The following is a 19,052-nucleotide window of genomic DNA, read 5'->3' as shown; positions in this document are numbered from 1 at the left end:
CGTGCATTGTCTCTTTTTTCAACTTCTGTTTTCTGCGGATCAGTTTCATTTGTTGTGAGACTTCGTTCAGCCCGGACACTGAGATCCAGGACCGAGGGCCTTCTGGCGGTTCCCTCATTGCGAGAAGTAAGGTTACAGGGAACCAGGCAGAGGGCCTTCTCAGTAGTGGCGCCTGCCCTGTGTAACGCCCTCCCAGTAGATGTCAAAGCAATAAACAACTATTTTACTTTTAAAAGACAACTGAAGGCAGCCCTCTTTAGGGAAGTTTTTAATGTTTAATGCTGTACTGTTTTTAAAATTCAGTTGGAATAGGAAGGGGGAGGAAGGAGTGGTGAGTGGAGTGGGGTGGTTATGCTTCTATGCTTCTACTTAGTGTATGTTGTTAGCTGCTCTGAGCCCAGCTTCGGCTGGGGAGGGCGGGAAATAAAAATATTATTATTATTATTATTATTATTATTATTATTATTATTGTGGTGCCCCGCAAGACAAATGCCTCGCAAGACAGGAAACTCGCTAGACGAAAGAGTTTTCCGTTTTGGAGGTGCTTCGCAAAACGAATCTCCTATGGGCTTGCTTCGCAAGACGAAAATGTCTTGCGAGTTCCTGCGGGTTTTTTTTTCCTCCCCCCCTTTTCTAAGCCGCTAAGCCGCTTATCAGCTGATCCGATAAGCCGCTAAAAGCCGCTAAAAGCCGCTAATAGTGCTAATCCGCTAATCCGTCAATGGGCTTGCTTCACAAGACGAAAAAACCGCTAGACAAAGAGAATCACAGAACGGATTCTTTTCATCTTGCGAGGCACCACTGTATTATTATGTGTGGGGTTTTGTGTCAGCGTCACTTGTATGGATTCTCTTACTATTTGCTTGTTGTATTTCCTTGGTGGTAAGACAGGGACGCGGGTGGCGCTGTGGGTTAAACCACAGAGCCTAGGACTTGCTGATCAGAAGGTTGGCGGTTCAAATCCCCACGACGGGGTGAGCTCCCGTTGCTCGGTCCCTGCTCCTGCCAACCTAGCAATTCGAAAGCATGTCAAAGTGCAAGTAGATAAATAGGTACTGCTCTGGCGGGAAGGTAAACGCTGTTTTTGTGTGCTGCTCTGGTTCACCAAAAGCGGCTTAGTCATGCTGGCCACATGACCCCGAAGCTGTACGCCGGCTCTCTCGGCCAATAAAGCGAGATGAGCGCCGCAACCCCAGAGTCGTCCGCGACTGGACCTAATGGTCAGGGGTCCCTTTACCTTTCCCTTTAAGACAGGTGGCCTAAGGTGTGGGTTGTTGTCTTTGGAATTTGTTTTTGTGTGTGAATGGTGTGTGTGTATTTTTGGATCAGGTTAGCCAGATTGATTTGTATGCTGTCGGTGGTTTCTTGTTGGGCTATGTATGTGATACAGGAGAACCATACCGGGGTGAAGGCGTCTTATTCTATTTGTCCCCATGTCAGTTTCAGTTTATGGGTTAGTTTTTCTAATAAGGCTGTTCCCCAAACTATTTGATACCATTGGCCCATGCTTACTCCTGACAGGTCTCTCCAGTGTCTGGCTATGATGCTTCTGGCTCCTGAGAGTAGGTGGGTTATGAGCTCTTTATAATGAAAGTGGACATTATTATCTTGGAAGATGTTTAGTAGGGCCAGTTCTGGGGTGACTTCTAATACTCGCTTAGTTATTTTGCACATTTTTTGTATGATTGATGTCCAGAAGAGTTGGATTTTGGAACATTCCCACCACACATGGAAGTATGTGCCTGTGGAGTATGTGAAGTATGTGCCTGTGCATGTGGTATTTGTTTTCAGGGCATAGAATGTATGTTCAAATCACCCCTGCCAAATTAGAATGTAACCTGAATCTGAAGTGCTTGAGGGACCCTGTAGCCAGTTGTTATCCCTATGTTATGTTAGTGGGGTAAGGCTGTGAATGAGTGGTTTCTTGAGCTTGCCTGTTAATTTCATGACTTAGTGAAATTCAAAACACTTTTCAGCTTGGCTTATGCCCTTACCCAGTACCTTTCCCCATGACCTAAAGTAGGAAATTGTCAAAATTGGTTTTAGAAAGCTAGAATTTTGGTTAGAATTTACTCTGCACTAGGCATCATTTGGTCTTTATGTTGTTAGTTGGTGAGCCTAAAGATGCCCTTGCTCAGTAGATCTTAGCTGACCAGGGATGAAATACTGTTCTGAACAGATATGTCTTACTAAATCATGAGCCTTTGCTATTCTCTCCTGTTCCTTTCTCTGGAATGGCCACGAGGAAATCAGTTTTTGCATCTAATTTCCATTAACCACAGTTTAGTATGTTTCTGGAAACATAAACTGTGGTTTATAGTAGGCACTGAGTCACTCAACTTTATTCCAGTTTACAAACTTGTCATTCGAGCAGTGAACCAGCTGATCAGAATTTCAGGACACAGAAAATACAACTTAATTACAAAATGCAGTGTTGTCCTTTATGTGCTGCACTTCCTAGACACTTTGATCTTGTATAAACTTATTACAGATGCTCTTGGCAGCTGCAAAATATTTTGAATAGGGTGGGTTGTTGTTGTTTTTTGTCACTCAGTTATCTAAATCGACCAATAACAACAATATATAGAATGCTGAATAATAATAAGACATTATCAAAGAGATTATAAATAGGTATTGTAAATCCGGGTTTACATATGCCATTGATTCAACCATCATCAACCCCCTAAAATGCTAATCTATTTAACTTGATAGAGTAAAAGCTCTTCAATATCTGAAACCTGTTAAACTCCAGTAATATTTTGCTACCAGAAACCCCAATTTAAAATCCAGACTGAGCGTTATAGATGATGAGCATATTCCATGGGCCCCAGTCAATGAATTTTGCGGCTCAATATCTTTTGATTCTTCAGGCAAGAGCTAATTCGGATTTGATGAAACCTTCCATCTTTGTTTTATTGTACAGAAAAACCAAGGGCATTGAGCTTACTGTTTATGGTTTTCATTCGCTCGTTTGCATGTTCCAAAAGGGGGCAGTAGGCCATGTAATCTTTAATTCAAATGGCATATACAGTGGTATCTCGGTTTAAGAACAGCCCTGTTCACGAACTATTCGGTTTATGAACTCCGCAAAACTGGAAGTAGTGTCCCGGTTTGCGAACTTTACCTCGGTCTAAGAACGGAAGTTGAATGGTGGAAGGGCACCGGCGGCGAGAGGCCTCATTAGGGAACGCCCACCTCGGTTTAAGAACGGTTTCGGTTTAAGAACGGACTTCTGGAATGGATGAAGTTCATAAACCAAGGTACCACTGTACAGTGGTACCTCGGGTTACATACGCTTCAGGTTACAGACTCCGCTAACCCAGAAATAGTACCTCAGGTTAAGAACTTTGCTTCAAGATGAGAACAGAAATCGTGCAGCAGTGGCGCGGCGGCAGTAGGAGGCCCCATTAGCTAAAGTGGTGCTTCAGGTTAAGAACAGTTTCAGGTTAAGAATGGACCTCCGGAACGAATTAAGTACTTATCCCAAGGTACCACTGTATTTTTTAAAGACAAACATACCTTAATGCTTCTGTATGCATCCAGCACCTTGTAGAACTTAACATAGGAGGCAGGAGTCTTTGGAGGGTTTTTTGGTTTTTTTAAAGGCTAAGATCCTGACTAGGAACATTACGTTGCTAAGTACTTTGAGAAGTGGAGGTTCTGCTATAGAGTTTAAGAATAGCATTTTCCTGCACTTCTTGCCCAGGCATGCTTTCCACTGATGGCTTGGACTTGAGATTGCCAGCTCCTTGGGGATGGGGAAGTTTACTGGGCTTTTTGTTGCTGTTCTGCCAAGTGCCCATGCATATTAATACTGATGTATTAATAATAATTGTACATGTTGCATTTGGCTCCAGCTTTGGGCAAAAGATCATCTGTCTCACAGGTGTCCTGAGCAGAAGCCGATTCTGGCTCTTGTACTGCTTTCTGCTACCCGCTCTCAGTCCCTTAGCAGACTGTCTGGTGTTAGTAGTTGACTGGCTTTAGATAAATAAGAGTAACACAGTCCATTTTCTGTATCTTTTTGACTCTGTTATGGGGCTCCACGAAACAAACAAACTGCAGGCTACTCGTAGAGGTTTCTGTGCTAAATTTCTATTTTTAGTGGGTACTCTTAGAAATGCTTAATTTCGTGAACTCATTATCTCCAGTTCCTGGTATATTAAACAGTATACCTTTTATCCAGGGATATCAGTTCTATTAACTTGGTTCCAAATCAAATTTACGCCATGCCTCTGCTTTTGCTCTAATTACTATGTTTGAGTTTTTCAAATAGTATCAATTTTTTATATATATAAAGAGTGTCTGCATGGCGGATGAAAAACCTGTTTGCTCTCTCAGGCCTCATCTGTGGTACAGTTGAGTTTTCTTTCTTTTTTTCAAATAATTTTTATTAACAGGCCAATCAAATCACATTAATTCCAAATCACATTAATTCCAAATTACACAGCCAAATTTTTGTTCGGGGTACCCATGTTTCGAGCTCAGAAAGGGATCCAAACATCTCTCTTGCTGCTGCTTTAATGTACACAGTTCTGTCAAAACAGTATTCACAGTTCTGTTCTGTTCAATCTTCTCTTTGTTATTTTCCTCATCTTCTTGTTGTTATCATATATTCCTTTCTTTGTGATCTCTGGTAGTCTCCACAAGCGGGTTGAAAACAAACCTTGTTATATCCTGTGTGGATTTTACACTCCTCCAAGAGCCATATCAAAATAGACAGACGCCATTTCCGCACCTCCGTACAAAACATTCCCAAAGTCTGTCCGTTAATTTCCACAGGCCTGCCAGTCTCTCCGGTACAGTTGAGTTTTCAGGTAGTCAAAGATGTGGGCTGGAGAAAGTAAAAACAAGGAGTAGCCGTTATGCTGCAAACCAGCCTCCCTAGCCTAGTACCCTCCAGATGGACTACAGTTCCCATTATGCCTATCCATTCGCCTTGCTGGCTAGGGCTGATGGAAGTTGTAGTCCCAAAACAGTTGGAGGGCAATAGGTTGGGGAATACTGTTGTGCACATTTTTTTAAAAAAAGGTTCTTTTTTATACTTTTCAAGTTTATACATTTCATTAGTTTTACAATCAATTTGACATTTCAAAGTTTGACTTCCTTCCCCCTCTTTCTGCGGTTCCTTAAATTTATTTTTCAATAACTTCTGCATACCCAAATTCATTTAATTTGCTCATTTAATTGTCTGCTTTAACTATATTTGTTTATGAAACTGCAGGTTATTACAATAATCCTGCTAATGTTTTTATCAGTTTGCAATTTATCCGTAAATATTCAATAAACCATTTCCATTCTTTTATAAAAAGTTTGTAATCTTGATTTATTATTCTTCTGGTAAGTTTCGCCATTTCTGCATATTCCACAAGTTTTTGTATCCATTCTTCCTTTGCTGGGACTTCTGCTTCTTTCCACTTTATGGCAAGTAGCATTCTTGCTTCTGTAGTAGCATCAATAAATTTCTATACAATTTAAGTAGTTTTGTCCCTATAATTCCCAAAAGAAAAGCTTCTGGGTTTGTTTGTTTTTATTTTTTTTAACCAAAGTTATTTTGAACATCCTTTTCAATTCATTGTATATCATTTCCAAACCCAAATCCTGTTCTACAGATTTACCTTGTATCTCTAGCTGAACTCTATGGGAGTTGCTACAGAGTAGGAATGAATAGAGTTTCACTGTAAGTGGTTTACCTAAAGATACCAGAAGGTTTTGTGGAGCATGTGAGTTTTGTAGTCATCATGGCCAGGAGTGCGTTCTGTATGTATTTACTGTGTCTCAGCTTGTACTTTCTACAAAAATGCAAATGCAACATGCTTGCTAATAACTGTTCGTAAATATATAATCAGTATGATGTCATTCAAAATATATGAATAAGCCACTTCGAAACAATATATATATCATACAAAGTGTGTTCTCCATAACAGAGAGCACGTGTTGTGGTTGGGGGAACAAGCCACCCTGCCATGACTGGGCAGATTTGGGAGAACCCAAGCTTTTAAGTGGTTAAATTGGGTTGCTGGGGAGTTTTGATTGTTGCCAATTTGGAGGAGGGGTCAAAGTCTTTAAATACAGGACGTCCAACGTTGGGCGTCCTCTTGGCCATTTTGCATCGGATCACCCGCCCTCCCTCCCTTTAATGGGGGTGGGGGGGTTTCTTGATCGCTTGACCTTGCTATGCCTGTCATGGGGTCGTCTGCCTTGGAGCGGGGGCCTGGTAGGCATTTTGCAATCTGGCTGATTGGCTGGTGCCATTTGGTTTTTGCCTACTGCGTAGCAAATCGTCACAACTTGTAAGGTTGGTGGTTAGGCATTGCTTAAATTGGTTCTTGGAGGGGTAAGTGCCTACCCCTCCAAATGGTGCGGAAAGGGAATTCTGTTAAAGGAATCCAGGGGCTTGCCATTCTTTTCGTCCTTGTCCCTGGCATCGGACTTGGGCCGTGCAAGCCCCACAGGAACATGAGGGTGAGAAGTGAGGGACTGATGCCCAGCTTCATTTTCTCACCCAATATTTGTTTCCCACGCTGGCTTCCGTTGGTGTCCGGAAGGCCAGCTCTGTCCCTGAGGGCAAGGACAGATAGTCATAACCAATGCCTAAGCAACCACTCACATTTTTTGTATTTTGAATAAAGTTGTGGCCAAAATTATGCCAAAAAACCTTAAACAAAAATTGATGTGTGAAGTGTGATTTTTTTTGGGGGGGGGGGGTTGGCATTGTGGGACTCAACACGCAACACATCTCACAAAATATACAAGTAACTGCAAGTTGTTGTATGTATCAGAGTCAAACAAATATTCAAACAACCAATGAATAGCGAGGAACGCCAAACCGTCGGCGTATATTTTGTGAGATGCATTGTATGATATATATATTGTTTTGCAGGACATAATATATAAAAAGAAAAAACATAAAAAACAATACAACAATATAGCAAAAAAGAACAATAACATTAAAACACACATCCAATATTCCATATCATTATCTTTCATTTACTTGTTTCGACCTCCTCACACCTCCCTTTTTGTATTCTAGTTTAATTAATTGTTTCAGCAAATTCTTTTCATCTTTCTCAATTTTTGTTGTATAACAGTCTAACCTATTAATTAACTCAGCAAATCCTTTCCATCTTTCACTATATTCTGTCATTAAATTTACCTTAATTTATTTTAACCTTATCTTACCATAAAAAGCCTTAAAACTTAAAACTTAAAACTTAATACTTATTTGTACATAACTCCTTATATCATTTCTACTAAAGCCAAATAGTTTCATTCCAACATTTTTCCTACCACTCATTAATTTTACACTAATTCTCAAAATAATTTTTTAAAAACTTCCTTCCAATCTTCATCCAACGTCTCTACTTCCTGGTCTCGGGTTATGTCAGTCCTTTCTATCCATTCCATCTAGTCCATCAACCTGGTGATCTTGTATCCAAGGCTCGAGTCTTTTCCATGTCCTTTCTGCAGATCTTCTTCTTGTTTATACCTGCACTTTACTTTGTCTTTTGTTGATCTTTTTCTTAATTTCTTTCCTTTCTCATTGAGGAGTAGGTCTCAGGGAGACTCCAACCCAACAATACCTCCATCCCCCCTCAACAAGTCAGCCCATTCTCCACAGTCAGCACTGTAATCCAGAAAGTATTTAAAAGCATGTTTCAAAGTTCCTCCAAAGTTAAGAGCCCCCACAACTCCAGACCCCCCCCCCGGCCCAAAACCAAATCCCAAAAGCCAAAACGTCCCTGCCTAGGGGGATCCAACCAACTTCCCATCTCCAAGCCAAACAATGCTCCCTCTCTCCAAATCTGACTTTCTCCAGGTTCAGTCTTCAAAAACAGCAGCCAGTGTGGTGTAGTGGTTAAGAGCGGTAGTCATGTAATCTGGGAAACCGGGTTCGTGTCTCCGCTCCTCCACATGCAGCTGCTGGGTGACCTTGGGCCAGTCACACTTCTGTGAAGTCTCTCAGCCCCACTCACCTCACAGAGTGTTTGTTGTGGGGGAGGAAGGGAAAGGAGAATGTTAGCCGCTTTGAGACTCCTTAAAGGGAGTGAAAGGCGGGATATCAAATCCAAACTCTTCTTCTTCTTCTTCTGCAGGGCCTCAGGTCTCTCCATTTGTGTTACTTGAGGTTCAACAACAACCTCCTCCATTATCTTCTGCACGTGCACTTGCCCTGTCAAAACAGATTCCTGGGTTGGTTCCTGAATGGTTTCTATATGAGTATTCACTGTTTGTCCAAAATTATTGACTGCAACAGTAATCAAATCCATCTTCTCATGCAGCTGCTCCAACAAAGTGCTTGCAAAAAGCAAGCACCAAAACTTCTTCTAAACACATTCTTATCCAAGGTCAGAGTCTGGTCTCACGATCCTTAATCTCCACGGCTGTGAAATTCCCTAGATCGACTCCAGCAACAGTTTAACAAGCTCCCTCTAGAGGAGACAATTTCAATTTGTATCCATCTTTTGAAAGCAGGTCCAACAAAAGAAAATTACTTTCATTTTTCAAATACAGTGGTGCCTCACAAGACGAAAAGAATCCGTTCTGTGATTGTCTTCGTCTAGCGGTTTTTTCGTCTTGTGAAGCAAGCCCATTGACGGATTAGCGGATTAGCGCTATTAGCGGCTTTTAGCAGCTTTTAGCGGCTTATCGGCTTATCGGATCAGCTGATAAGCGGCTTAGCGGCTTAGAAAAAGGGGGGAACCCGCAGGAACTCGCAAGACATTTTCGTCTTGCAAAGCAAGCCCATAGGAGATTCGTTTTGCGAAGCACCTCCGAAACGGAAAACTCTTTCGTCTAGCGAGTTTTCCGTCTTGCGAGGCATTCATCTTGCGGGGCACCACTGTATTTTGTTTCTTTTGGATGCAAAAGGCAACATTGGGATCAAAATGTTTCTCTTTTTAAACTATCTGTCAAAAGACGTTCCATTCACAGTCAATGAACTTCCCCAAAAATTTCTGTCTCTGACACCCCGTTCCCAGGTTTGAGACGGTGGAAATTTATCTTTCTTTACTCTCTCTCCTGCAGGCTTAAACAATCTAAGATTCCCCCCCCCTCTTCTCCTGCTTCCAAGAGGGGTTTTGGTGGTTTTAACTGAAGGAAATTTAGTCCTTTATATACAACTTTCCAGACTTTAGCTTGCAAAATTTTTGCTTCAATCTATTTACAAAAGCGGAAGGCGGACTTCCTGTTTAGAACCTTCCCGCTTTGGTGCCAAATTAAAATGTTTCATAGTCCAATTTTCCGTTCTACTCACGGGTACTTGTTTAGAGTCCAATTGTCCACAGGAAAAAGTCAGCGCTCTCCGGCAACGGCTGTGCGGCTTCACTCCGTAAAAGTAGCGGTCGATTCAAAACACCGCGCCACTCACCCCACTTCACTTCGGATCCCCGAAAAAGGGTTTCCCTGTGAGTAGGGGAGGCGCTCTTGGTGTCAGCCGAATCCCACGTTCCCAGGCTTCCTCCGCCTGGGATTTTTAGAGGGTCTCCGCCTTCGCCGCGGCGGCAAGACCCGATTTTCGCGGAGCAGGTTCCTCTCGGTCAGAGGAACTCCGCCATTGCCATTTGTTGTTTTCTTTTCTTCTTTTTTCTGTAATTGTTAAACTTCTAATAAATAACCTTTATATATATATATAGAGAGAGAGTGTTTTGAAGTGGCTTATTCGTATATTTTGAATGAAATCATATCGATTATATATTTCATAGAATCATAGAGTTGGAAGAGACCACAAGGGCCATCCAGTCCAACCCCCTGCCAAGCAGGAAACACCATCAGAGCACTCCTGACATATGGGTGTCAAGCCTCTGCTTAAAGACCTCCAAAGTAGGAGACTCCACCACACTCCTTGGCAGCAAATTCCACTGTCGAACAGCTCTTACTGTCAGGAAGTTCTTCCTAATGTTTAGGTGGAATCTTTTTTCTTGTAGTTTGGATCCATTGCTCCGTGTCCGCTTCTCTGGCTATAATTACTAACCGTTATTAGCCAGCGTGTTGCGTTTTTGTAGATTGTCACATTTTGCAACACAGGGGTTTGTGTTTGTTCAACCTGTGCTTTAGCATTCTCAGTTTTTATCTGTCTGATATGCACGAGTGGTATTATGCATAAAATCATCACAGGTTAGATGTCAGAAGCAAATATGCACATTTCTTCCATCATTACTGCATAGGTTTTCTCCCCCTTTTTGTAACCTTTTCTGGTTTAAATACGAGAATATCTAAAATTAATATTGGAATATGTACCCGCGCAACTTCTGACTTTTCACTTTGCATCCTTACCTCTGCCACCACTTGCAGGTTGCGAATGTCCGTCGATGCGATGTAGTGCAAAAATGGGAGTCCTCATGTGCTTGTGTGAAAGTATGAGGATTCTTTGATTTTATGCTGTGGTTTAATGAATGAACATGTGTACCAATGCTTGTTGGTAAGATATAAAGCAGGGAAATGTGCAATTTGGAAGTGCAGCAAACTCAGCAAGCACAATGCTCCGAACCTAAGTCTGAAAATAAATAAAATAAAATAAATTATGGAAAAGGGGCAGATTGCTAAGGAATCGGTGGCACTGCAGATTTTGGAACTCAAACACATATGTGTTCTCATACCTGAAAGAGAAATTCAGATGGGGCTTTTTTCTGATGTGACTTGTTTAATAGGTGGAGCAAGCTACACCATTAGATTAATTTCTACTCCTATGTAGTGTTGTAATGATACAAACTGCAAGGACTGGAAGTTGCCTTCCATATGCACTTTTAACCTGACACATGTTTATATCATTTGCTCTTTCATACGGTCTTATACATACCGTATTTTTTGCACCATAACACTCACTTTTTTCCTCCTAGAAAGTAAGGGGAAATGTCTGTGCGTGTTATGGAGGAAATGCCTACGGGTGGCATGCCTACGGATTTTCCTCCTCTAAAAACTACGTGTGTGTTATGGTCGGGTACGTGTTATAGAGCGAAAAATACGGTAGTTCCATTCCATTTTTGCATTAAGCTGTATTATTATTATTATTATTATTATTATTATTATTATTATTATTAAAATAATCCACTTTAGGACAAGGGTGGGAAATTGGATTTGGGTGGTGGACTGCAGACTTATCTGTCCTATCCTCTGCAGGACATATATGAGGGAGGGCGGGGCTGTCCACCTGTCAATCACCTAATGTCACAACGGCATCAGGAAAACTGTTTGTGCACAGTGCAGTGTGCAAAAGCCCTGACTATCAGCTGATGACGAAGGCTTGCAAAGTGTCGTGCACTTCACCATGAGCTGATGCCCAGCTGGTAGTTGGTGCTTTCAAAGTAGTTGGTGCGTGCAGGGCCTTGCACAGTGCAGGTGCCGCCAGTCAGCTGGCCAACAGTGCCTGCAACCCCACAGCCTTTCTCTTTACCTGGCCTTCCCTGTCATATACAGTGTCAGGTGAGCAGACCAGGTGGGCTCGGCTTGGCCAAAATGGCCTTGTATTTGAATGGGGGGGGGCTGGCATGGCTCATTAGGTCTGCACACCAGAGGTTCCCCATCTACGGTCGGAGGGTAGATTGTAGCATCAGATATCCTATATAATTTTGTTGTTGTTGTTTAGTCGTTTAGTCATGTCTGACTCTTTGTGACCCCATGGACCAGAGCACGCCAGGCACCCCTATCTTCCACTGCCTCCCGCAGTTTGGTCAAACTCATGCTGGTAGCTTTGAGAACACTATCCAACCATCTCATCCTTTGTCGTCCCTGTCTCCTTGTGCCCTCCATCTTTTCCAACATCAGGGTCTTTTCCAGGGAGTCTTCTCTTCTCATGAGGTGGCCAAAGTATTGGAGCCTCAGCTTCACGATCTATCCTTCCAGTGAGCACTCAGGGCTGATTTCCTTCAGAACGGATAGGTTTGATCTTCTTGCAGTCCATGGGACTCTCAAGAGTCTCCTCCAGCACCATAATTCAAAAGCATCAATTCTTCGGCGATCAGCCTTCTTTATGGTCCAGCTCTCACTTCCATACATCACTACTGGGAAAACCATAGCTTTAACTTTACGGACCTTTGTTGGCAAGGTGATGTCTCTGCAACCACAAAAATAAATAAATAAATAAAATTCTAATGTCAGACAAATTTAATGTGCCTTTTGCAAGGCTATGCTGATTTGATGGGGAACATTTTTCAGTCATGTCACCAACCCGGAAATGGGTTGTTTTGTTTCAGCTATATGACTTCTTCTTTTTTAAAAAAGTATGTTTAATCTGCTGAGAACTTCATCACAACAATCTGAGTTAGGACTGAGAGGCATATGTCAGTCTGAGCAGGGCAGGTCATTTCGTACAGGACTCCACAAAGACCCGACTTTTCAAGCATTTCTGGCTTTGAGCTTTTTAAACAGTCCGCTAGATGTTGCCCTTCTCTCCTTAAACCTAATGTTCTTTCCCTGCGAGATTCAAAAGGATGCTTTTAAAGTTGTCCTGATGGTTTGCTTATTTGCCATTCCATGCCAGAAGCTTGTAGGCAGCAATGCAATACAACAAAAGTGAAGCATCCAAACACAAGAAGATACAGACTGTTCATAAATAAAATGATACCTCATGGATTGTCCGAACCCTTATATTCCAGCTTGATCACTGAGATCCTCTGCAGGAGCATCATTGGTTGTTCTCCAAGTTGGTGAGGCTCATTTGACAACAGTGAGAAACTGAGCCTTTAGTGTCATAGGCCCAGTCCTGTGGAACATCCTGCCACTAGAGATTCAGTGCCAACTTTTAAATGCCTGCTGGGGAAAAAGGAAAACTATGCAGGCCTATGCAGGCAATTAAGAGTACACCCTCCACAATGACCTGTTGATGGTTTGTTTTCATTTCTTTTTGCACTTAAGTCATTTCTAACTTTCTATAATTTTATTGTTTGGTTTTTTGTTTCTATATTGTTGTAAACTGCTGTGATATATTTTCATGATATAGCAGTATATAAACATTACTCTCTCACACACACATACACTCGCAGGTTAACTGCAACAAAAGCAACTTCAGCCCTGTCACAGTAATGTCAGGTTAAGAAACCCCAGCCATGTTAGCAAAAACAATAAGAATTAAGCAGGGACTAAAATATACGATGTTCAGAATAGCATTATAAAAAGGTGAAGGGGTAATTTAAAGGCCTGGGAACCCAGCTGATTGCTTGCATTCTCCTGGATTTTTCCTCCCGTTTCCCTTTTTTGCGTAATGGAGTTTGAGTTTGTACAATGTGCAAGAGTTTGCCTATAGATGGAAAGAATATAAATTCCTTAGCAGAGAAGAATGGCAGATCAAGTTGATGGATTATGCCACAATGGCTAAAATGACTGGAAGAATCAGAAATCAGGAAGACCAAAACTTTAACAAGGAATGGGGAAATCTTATAATTTATCTTAAAAACCATTGTAAACAGCTAAAATTGTTAGTAGGGTTGGAATAACACTTGTAGTTTAATGGTGAATTTTGGACACAATGGAAATGTGAAAGATTGGGATTGTCATAAAAGATGCAGGAGGAAATGATTAACAATAGGACCAACAAAGGGGGAGGGGGAAAGTCCTTGGAATCTTGTCTTGCTGGATATGTGATTGTAAAATTTTAATCTGAAAAACCAAATAAATATATTTTTTAAAGAGTTTGTACAATGTGCAGTAACACAGGAATGCTGGAAAGTGCCTTTGGGCAGCCTCCCCAGTATTGCCCACACTGACTGACAACAACTTTATTAAGTTTCAGGACTGTCTCAGGAGAACTTCTGCTAATGTTATGTTAGATAAGCCAATATTCTAACTCTGTCCAGGCAGCCGTCTTACATGCATCCCTGTGTCCATTCCATCATTGGTGCTAAAGGGCATTTTGTAAACCTCTGACATATATATATTATTTGGGTGCGGGGGGAGGATAAGTGTTTTCAGCCTATTAGTATAATCGAGGCTGAAGCATTTTTGTGGAATGAAAGCTAAGAGTAGCATTTGTTTCTGTTTAGCGGTACTTGGGAATGGGAGCTTTAATCAGAACAGCTCGGCTGTGGTTTCATGCATTTCAGTAAATATCCTTTGAAACAAAACCAACACTCTCCAGAATACTAGGGTCCTTTTCCTCCTTCCTTTCCCTTGAAGAGCTTTCAGAGTGCCAAATTACTGAGGTAATGAGCTTTGATACTAATAAGAAATCCAGGCCATAATTGAAGTATAGATTGAACGGTAGTGATTGCGTTGATAATTGCTTGCGTCTGTGAGGAATATCCTGTATAGCGTGAGGATTTCCTCCTCCTTTTTATGGTCTCGTAGAAGAATATCAGTGGTGTTGTTTTTCCCCCCTCTGCAAAGAATTGCCCGTGTCCAGTGTTTCCAGGAAGTGTGCAAAACCTTTAGCAGCTTATTGCATTGCCGATTGTGATGGTGGTGTTTTCCAACATGGTGGCTGTGTTCAGTGTTTTGGGCAAAATGGAAGGACCGTTTTGTGAGAGGGCACCGCCCAGATTGCTTTGGCGGTGGAGACGAGTTTGTTTTTCTTCCTTCTCCTCCCCAAGAAGCTATAAAGAGGCGCAGTGGATGTGTGAATGGGCATGTAAAATGCTGGTAAAATGCGGTCTTGACTATGCTACCACTCAGTGGATTTGTAACTGGCTGACTGACTGAACCCAAAGGGTGCTCATCAATGGTTCCTCTTCATCCTGGAGAAGAGTGACTAGTGGGGTGCCACAGGGTTCTGTCTTGGGCCCGATCTTATTCAATATCTTTATCAACGACTTGGATGATGGACTCAAGGGCATCCTGATCAAATTTGCAGATGACACCAAACTGGGAGGGGTGGCTAACACCCCAGAGGGCAGGATCACACTTGAAAATGACCTTGACAGATTAGAGAACTGGGCCAAAACAAACAAGATGAACTTTAACAGGGAGAAATGTAAAGTATTGCACTTGGGCAAAAAAAAATAATGAGAGGCACAAATACAAGACGGGTGACACCTGACTTGAGAGCAGTACATGTGAAAAGGATCTAGGAGTCTTGGTTGACCACAAACTTGACATGAGCCAACAGTGTGACGCGGCAGCTAAAAAAGCCAATGCAATTCTGGGCTGCATCAATAGGAGTATAGCATCTAGATCAAGGGAAGTAATAGTGCCACTGTAATCTGCTCTGGTCAGACCTCACCTGGAGTACTGTGTCCAGTTCTGGGCACCACAGTTCAAGAAGGACACTGACAAACTGGAACGTGTCCAGAGGAGGGCAACCAAAATGGTCAAAGGCCTGGAAACGATGCCTTATGAGGAACGGCTAAGGGAGCTGGGCATGTTTAGCCTGGAGAAGAGGAGGTTAAGGGGTGATATGATAGCCACGTTCAGATATATAAAAGGATGTCATATAGAGGAGGGAGAAAGGTTGTTTTCTGCTGCTCCAGAGAAGCGGACACGGAGCAATGGATCCAAACTACAAGAAAGAAGATTCTACCTAAACATTAGGAACAACTTCCTGACAGTAAGAGCTGTTCGACAGTGGAATTTGCTGCCAAGGAGTGTGGTGGAGTCTCCTACTTTGGAGGTCTTTAAGCAGAGGCTTGACAACCATATGTCAGGAGTGCTCTGATGGTGTTTCCTGCTTGGCAGGGGGTTGGACTCGATGGCCCTTGTGGTCTATTCCAACTCTATGATTCTATGGGAAATTTGTGTTGGAAGAGCGAGCAGATGGGTTGGCCAACGTGACTGTGCCTCACAAAATGTTGCCTTTTGTGGTGAAAATGGCACCTCATGAATGGTGCCGTGGTGGATATTTGGGGCCACGACCTCAGAGAGAGCAACCTTTCCCCACTTGTCCTGGAGGTTTAGCTCCTGCACGTCTTGTTTCCTTGTAGCGTTGAAAGATGCCGACAGGTGGGATGCTGTTAAGAAAAGACTTGCTCTCCAGTTCCCAACGTTTCACGCATTATCTCAGGGAGACTGTGGCAAAACTGTGTGTGTTTTGCTGTCTGTACATTGTGACCTGTTGCACCGTTGTTGGTTCTTGCAATGCCCTTACAACAGAAGCCGCTTTCGGCTGTGATGCTGCACACATTTGCTTTCTTGAGAGTATGTCACATTGGATGCAATAGGACTTAACGTCAGAGTATACATGCATATCACTACCCTGTAAAACTCACTGGTTTAATGACTTTACCAGGTTAGGGTTGACACACACCTGGAATTTCCTGGACATAGCCAGATTTTGGCTTTCGGAAACAGTGTCCGGGCAACCCATGTCGGCAGTGTCGTTTTTGGTGATTTTCCTTCAAAATAGCTGAAAAACTTTGGCCAGAAAAAGAGAGGCAACCCTATTTTACCTATTTTAAGTTCCCTGTCAAGAGACCAGGTTTATAATAATATGTGAGAATGGACAGAAGAATTGGTATAGAAGGTGGGTATAGAATTGGTCTATACCCACAGCAAATAGGAATATGGTAAGAACAGAGCAGTCCTGCCCTACCAGATGCCCACCAGATGTTTGCTATGTTTGCTATGACCCTCAGCATCCCCCATCATGCTGGCAGATGCTGGTGGGAGCTGGACTATTTGGCTGGCTTTGAAAGAGAATCAGACAAATTCATAGGGTACAAGACTTATTATCAGTGGCTATGATGACTGTGTTTCAGAGGTGAAAGAGAAGAACTGGAAAAATCAGTATACTTATAATTTCAAGTATGAGTTTTTCTTGAAGCATATTCTAAAATAGTTTTTGAGTGTATGTGTGTGTGAGAGAGAGAGAGAGTGAGAAGCAGATAATCTGACCTGTAGATTTATCCATAAACACCACACTTTTAATGATTTTATAGCTTCCCTAAATTCTGTTTAATACAATGCATCACAGAAGCAACTAGAGACCTTGAAATTTAATAGTGTGAGAAGCTTTAAGTTACATAGTTCGGTTATGTCAAAGGGAAAAATACACGGACCTTTCCTTTTAAAAGGAAGTCAGAGAGAAGGGGGGCGGTGGAATTGGAGAGGTAAACTCTCAGAGAACAAGGCAGATCATACAGAGGCAGGCAGCAGCCTCAGCCATGTGATACACCCAGAGGCGAATTTGCAGCTCAGTCAACTGGGCCGGCCTTTTAGCTCAGTGACATTGGAATATTTTCCAAAGCTGTGTCTGCAAGTTCCTGGTCAAACCTTTTGTGTCTGTGTGAGGTGAAAAGGTAATCAGTCCATGCAGCACGAGAGGCTGGGAAGAAAAGGTAAAAAAACGCAGCATCGTTTTATGTAACCCAGAAATTCATTTTCAGGTGGGCTTCCTAATTGCTGGAGATGTTTTCTTATGGAGCTGTTAAATGCAGCTGGTCTCTCTGCGTGGAAAATTAGGCACGGGTGAGGGAATGAAAATGGCATTTCACGTTTGAGCGAGGCGTGTTGATTCCTTTTTTTTTTTTTTTGCTTTGCCCAAATGAAACCTGTGTGCAGCTTCTCTCGGAAAGTTATTTGGAACCAGACCGTTTCAGTGGGGTTTGGGGTTGGGAGGGATCTCACTTTTGAATGGATAGTCTCTGATGGGTCACAGGTGGACATGGGAGCAATGATAGTGCAACAAGGATTGTTATCTGAGCGGCCATTCTCTTCCTTTCCCCAGCCAATAAATAACAGCTTGCTGACGTCTCTTATTTTCTGCATGCTTTATTCGAAGGTTGAGAAGCCTGGGTCACTCCGGTTGCCATTGGAGTCCAACTCCAGCCAGCCCTAACCAGCATGGCAAATGATTTGGCATGATGGGATTTGCAGTTTGGCAGCATCTAGAGGGCCACAGGTTTTTCACTCCTGCTTTATACAATGTCTGACCTTGTCTCAGGGTGTCTTGTGCAACACTAACCACAACTGCTGTTTCCTAAAACTTAACCGAGCCACTAATACTGAAGTGGATATGGCTATGTTTATTATGAAGCAAATGCACCTCAAAATGCTTTCGACAATGCTTCCTGTTTCGGTGGCGGCGAAGGGTTGGGGTGGACAGGGAAGCAGGGCACTGATGTTTCACATCGAGGCAAGCAAGGAAGAATCAACTGAGCCATAACCTAGGTCAGATCTCAGCATTTCAAAAACATGAAGGTAGATGCCCCTGGTTGAAATTATACGAGGTACCAGAGATGGAAAGAAGATAAAGTCCCTACCAGAGTAGAATGACCGATCAAGTTGATGGATTATGCTGAAACGGCTAAAATGAAGAATCAGAAAGACCAAAATTTTAATAAGGAATGGGGAAATTTTATAATTGATCTTAAAAACCATTGTAAACAGCTAAGATTGTTAGTAGGATTGGAATGTCACTTGTAGTTTAATGGTGAATTTTGGATACAATGGAGAGATAAAAGATTTGGATTAGTATGAAAGATGCAGGAGGAAATGATTGACAATAGGACCCACAAAGAGGAGGAGGAAAGTCCAAGAGATTCCTTGGAATCTTGTTTTTATGTTGTAAGTTGGACATGTGACTGTGAAATTTTATTTTGAAAAACCAAATAAATAAATTTATATAAGAAAAGAAAATATACTAAGTAAACATGGATATTTCCAACTGCAGCATGTAGAATAATGGGCATACGTCCTTGTCTCTTGGTGTCCATGCTCATAAAATCATAGAATTGTAGTGTTAGAAGGGAATATTTCACCCAATGTAGGGCTCAAACATACAACCCTGGGATTAAGAGTCTCATGCTCTAATGAATGAGCTGTCCAATTTGCAATGTGCACATGTGTGATGAAGAATAGAAACTCAAATTCAAGTGCACACACATTCTAACAGGTTGTTGCTTTTTTGGAAAAAAAATTCTATTTGATTTTACAAGTGTAGCATTATAACAATACAAAATACATATCCATATTTAGAGATTTCCCTGAATCTCCAGACTTCCCACTCTCCCCTCCGTGGGTCCTATTATCAACCTTTTCAAGTGCATATTATTTCATAATCCATTTTTTACATCTCTCCATATTGTCCATGAAATTTGCTACATTACAACTGTTATTAAATCCTGCTAATGTTTTCATCTGCTTACAGTGGTCTCCTTGATAAATTATAATTTTTTCCCATTCTTTGT

At 42.0% G+C, this 19,052-nt stretch overlaps 1 protein-coding gene across 10 annotated transcripts in view; it reads left to right on the top strand.

Moving 5' to 3' along the window:
- Positions 1–19,052, top strand: part of PLCB4 (phospholipase C beta 4) — a 211,220-nt gene that overhangs the window by 44,099 nt on the left and 148,069 nt on the right. The window contains exon 1 of one of the 10 annotated variants that reach the window (XM_082215455.1): positions 17,052–17,201. The exons of the other annotated variants lie outside the window; for them this stretch is intronic. The gene's annotated coding sequence lies outside the window, so the exon portion shown is untranslated. Of the gene's footprint in view, positions 1–17,051; positions 17,202–19,052 lie in introns of those variants that run through there. 10 annotated transcript variants of the gene reach the window in all.

This window comes from Podarcis vaucheri, assembly GCF_965113315.1.
Source record: "Podarcis vaucheri genome assembly, chromosome: 3".
Lineage (NCBI taxonomy): Eukaryota > Metazoa > Chordata > Lepidosauria > Squamata > Lacertidae > Podarcis > Podarcis vaucheri.
The sequence above is the reverse complement of the archived record's forward strand: the minus strand, read 5'-3'. Positions and strand labels throughout refer to the sequence as shown.